The sequence below is a fragment of the Zingiber officinale genome, chromosome 10A, assembly GCF_018446385.1.
Source record: "Zingiber officinale cultivar Zhangliang chromosome 10A, Zo_v1.1, whole genome shotgun sequence".
Classification (NCBI taxonomy): domain Eukaryota; kingdom Viridiplantae; phylum Streptophyta; class Magnoliopsida; order Zingiberales; family Zingiberaceae; genus Zingiber; species Zingiber officinale.
In genome coordinates, this window is record NC_056004.1 from 5,824,116 (window position 1) to 5,829,021 (window position 4,906).

The following is a 4,906-nucleotide window of genomic DNA, read 5'->3' on the forward strand; positions in this document are numbered from 1 at the left end:
TAATAAAGAATGCTAATACAGATGATAAACTATAATATAGGGCATATACTAACAGAGAGGTAGGACAACAGTATATACCAACATACCTCCTATAGCTTGGAGATGTCCTGCTGCTGCCAGGTCCCAAAACCCGAAAAGTCACATCGAGAAGACCAAAACAGAAAATCCGAAACACCGGGAAAATAAGACTCGTAAGCCTATCTCTGATACCAAATAAATTGATATCAGATAAATCTCAAAAATCCAAAACACATAGCAAGTATCGTATACTTGCTCTGATACCACTAAATTGTCACGCCCCGGAGGAGTCTCTGTCCGAAGAAATTTCGACAGCATCTTCCCTGTACGGCGGACAATCTGAAACTTTTCTACAAGCACTATATACCTTAGCCACATGCGGCTGGAATAATAACAATAAAAGAAAACAAACACCACGCAGTTAATATCAAATTCAGCCTCTGGCTGACACAACCACGCAGTTAAAAATAAAGCAGCCCACTCCAAAACACAAAACTGCTAGCCGGCTAGGCTTACACAACCAATAACAAATACAAAATACCACATAACAACATCAACACTCCAAAAATAAAACCAGAGTACAGAGCTAAACAAACTGATACATAAAACAAACAAATCATACGTGAAACCGATAAGTCTTCTGATGTGACGTGGGGACCAGCAGACAGGATGCTCCAAGCGACACCATAAATAACCTGGTACCTGAAAAAGATAGTGTCAACGGGGGTGAGTTCAACAACTCAGCGAATACCAATGGACATGAGTAGTAAGATATATCTAACAGCAACAAACATGGAATACAGCTTCCTAATCATATATAGGGAATATGCAAAACTGAAAGGTAACTGAGGAAGTTGTACTCACCAGGAACTCCTATCCAGACAAAAGGGTCGTCAAACCGAAAGTGTCAATAATCCTGTATGCAGGTCAAAGGTATGCATCCAACCAAAATGCAGCAACCAAATGCAGCAAACACAATCACAATAATATAAAATACATCAATGCATATGATGCTAATGATGCGTCCTGGTCACCCCTGACGCTAGTCGATCTCACACACAAATGGCAGGACCGAGTGGGTAGGGCTATGACAACCGTGCACTCTGTCACCGCCCCGATGAGTGACCGAGTGGACGGGATCTTGTCGACTCCTGTCCTGTGACCCCAAATCATAATTGGGGCGCTCAATGCTCTCAACTCCCGGTACACGATGACGGGGAGGTATCTCTGCCGGCTACCACGCTGAGTCACCTGACCAACGGAGCCAAACAGAGTCCACCGTCTGCCGGCTACTACGCTGCTACACTAAATGCCAGCGGAGCCAAACAGAGCGGAACTGTCTGCCGGCTACCACGCTGAGTCCTCAGACCAACGGAGCCAAACAGCAGAACCGCCACACACCTGCCTGATATACCACTAAACCATGAGTGGGGGTGTGTGCAGTACATGTAACTGGCGATGGGCTCAACCATAGTGGAGCCGACAATCGCACAGCATGCAATCATGATGCATGTCACTATGCCTAACAAAAACTGATCAACATAACCATATCCATATATACAAAATAGGTACTGTAAAAGCGATGGTCACATACCAAAATCTAGAGTACACAGGTCAGATAGAATATCAAAACATATGTCCTGAACATAACAAGTATGGTATATCCTGATCAGCATAGCAAAAATCCATATATACATAATATGGGTACCACAGTATCAGTAGGTCAATCCACGGATCTAGGGCATACAGATCCTCTATGGTATAGCAACCTAGATCCTAAACATATCTCCTTCCATAACATATATACCAACAATATGCACATATCAAGAATCAAGGTCTAGGTACACGAATCATATATGATATACAAATAGAGGTACACAAGCCAGTCATGGCATAAAACCTAAGTATCAGACAGTCTCGATACACATGACTGAAACCAAAAGTCCAGAACCTAGTCTTAACCTCAGTAAAACATGGTATGTCACTTATTCTAGAAACTAAGATACTCATGGTAATTAAGTACTCATGGCAACAAGATACTCATAGTAACAAATCACAGATATAAGTACGGATACTTCACAGGCGACAAATCTAACATGCTATGGATATCAAACAGTGACATACCAAAGGCAAACATGTTCATTGCTTGTAGTTATAAAATAATATGCATATCCAATGACAATATCATAAAAGATAAGTCAAGAGGTACCCGCCTCCAATAGAAGGGTCCAATCCGATCGAAATCCAACGTTGAGATGTCCGTCTCAAATCACAGTCCTGTAACAACATGGCATATATAAATTTAGCTAATTACGTATAAATTAATTAGCCAAATCAAATCCCCCAATCACTGTCCTACATCACATATGTAACTTATCAATTACATATGTTATACATATCTAAATCACATTCTGCACGAATCCTTCAAGAACAGGATACGAAACAAAATTTAAGGATCTACCATCAATGTATCCTCCTAATAACCAATTCAAATCCTCGTTCCAATGAAGATTTCCAATTGGATCAACTCAGATGAAATCTAATAACCTATACAAAATCTGTACAGAACAAACCATCCTCTACAGAAATCTAAAGAAAATCACTGAGCATGCTCACCTAAGTATATGAATAATGATCATCTCCACAACAGTTTCATCCTGTTGATACCAAACATATCCATGAGTTGCTTATACATCTAACCAGTAGGTAATTAGGGTTTTGAAACCTTAGAGATCAAGAGCATAACTTACCCAAATCTGTATATTCGGCTGTTGAGTCACTGCCGGAGACACGTGCCTTGGGAATATAGTGACCGGAACTAGGAGTTGCTGCTGACCTTTTTCTCTAGCAATGACAGCAAACAACAGTGACACCAACCGATCAGGATTGTGGCACCTTCCTGATACAATCATTGCTGCTTTGTTCGGATTTGGTAGCAAGAAGCAAACTAGGTCACGCGAACAGAAAATCTCCAGAGATAGTCGGCGGTGCTCCGTGCGGCGGCGACCACGAATCGGGAACTAGAGCAACAACGCGATGGACACACGGTGTCGGCACGCAAAGAGATCAGGTCGTGGCAGTCGGAGCAAGGCTCAGCACAGTACCTCTCCTTGGCCGAAGGTGACTCCGAGGGAGGAAGAAGCTTGGCCGGCTGACATTGGCCCTTCCTTCCGGCGATCGGGCAATGCGAAGAAAAGAAAACTTTCGGCGTTGCTCAGCCGGAATAGAGGAAGGGATAGGGTAGCAGAACATGGTCGGCGTCGCGAGAGGTGAGGGAGGAAGGATCGGAAAGGTGGCTCGACCGGCGTGGGCGCTGGATCGGTGTCGGCGCGCAGAGGAGAAGAGGAGTGGCGCCGGTTGGTGGAGCAGTTAGGGCAGAGAAGAAAGGAAGAAGAGAATCGGGATCGGGGGAAAAAGAACTCGGGCACGCGGGGAAAACAAAAGAAAGAAAAGAAAATAAAGAAAAGAAAAAGGAAAAGAAAACTTTTCCTTGTTACAATGGGGTAGCTTAAACAGGTTTTTCCCGGGGCCCCGTTTTTATCCCCGTAACCGAAGTCATACAGTCTCCGAAAAATTCCAGAATTTTTTTAAAAATTCCGGAAAAATCCCTTATCATTATTCGCTAATTTTCAGTATTTTACACAGGATGCAGGTTTTGGACAGCCAAGATCACTGGGATCTGACGCAACAATCAGTTGGGAGGAGCTACAATCGATTGGAAGCCCTAGAAGCACAGATATAAAGGCGATGAAGCGTTCAAACGCTGCAACTCTTCTTCTCCAACTCACACGATCTTCCACTGCTACTGTTCGCCGGACTTCGAGTGTGGAAGATAAGTGTTGTTGCACTTTCCAACTAGTCCAAAGGCATCTTCATCAACAAGAGATCAAACAAGAAGAGGTTTTGTTTTGTACACTTTTGTATTTACTTCTTGCTTAGAGTTGTATCTTGTTCTGTGAGTTTGTAAGAGGTTTCTCCACCTCCGGTAGTTCCCGAGAAGGAGTATTTTTATAGTGGAGTGAGTGTGTCGTATGTGGATCCTTGGATTAGCCACCTTTTCTTGAGGTGGATACCAAGTAAATCCTCTTGTTAACGTTGTGAGTGTTTGCTTCGAGTTCTTTTCTGCTGCACATCATCACGAAGTATCAAGACAATGAACGTGACGAGTTATTCATCCCCCCTCTAGCACCAACCGACCCTAATAGATCATACCTAACTTACTTTGTCATCTCAGTATCTGACACCCCCCCTTCATTGTTGCTTTCCTCTGATGTAGCTCCCCTTTCATCGATACTCTTGATGCTCATTTCGGATGAGCTTGTTTCGTCGTCTTCTTAGTGACTTACCATTAGCGCAAGTTTAGCATAGGCTTCAATATCTGACTCTGATAACAATGTTTCGTCTCATGTCGCCTTTAGGTTCTTGTGCTTCGTTCGGATTAGCTTTTTGTTCTTGTCCTTGTTCTTTAATTTTGGACAGTTGTCCTTAATCCGTCCTTCTTCTTGATAGTTGTAGCACTGAACCTTTCATTTGCTTCAGGAGAGCTTTTTAGTTTGTGACTTGTTAACTTTGTTAGACTTAAAGAATTTGTTGAATTTTCTTACTAGAAATGCAGCTTCATTTTCATCAAGAGATGTGTCTGAATCTGGTTCGCCCTTCTGGTTAGCCTTTAGTGCTAAGTTTTGAGCCATCTTTTCTTCTTTATTCTTTAAGCTTGCACATCTCGATTCGTGAAGTTCAAAGGTAGAAAATAGATTTTCTAGTGTACTCACCTCGAGGTCCTTAGAGATGTAAAATGGATTGACTATGGATGTCCACTCGGATGTTCTTGGAAATGCATTTAAGGTGTACCTTAACAAATCTCGGTTTGTTACCATTTTTTCAAGAT

General features: G+C 42.6%; 1 long non-coding RNA gene across 1 annotated transcript; it reads right to left on the reverse strand.

Moving 5' to 3' along the window:
- Positions 1 to 2,238: 2,238 nt before the first annotated feature.
- Positions 2,239 to 2,870, reverse strand: LOC122027929. The gene is made up of 3 exons (XR_006124577.1): positions 2,769 to 2,870; positions 2,635 to 2,675; positions 2,239 to 2,295 (listed from the first exon to the last, which is right to left on the reverse strand). It is a non-coding gene; the product is annotated as an uncharacterized LOC122027929 (long non-coding RNA).
- Positions 2,871 to 4,906: the final 2,036 nt, after the last annotated feature.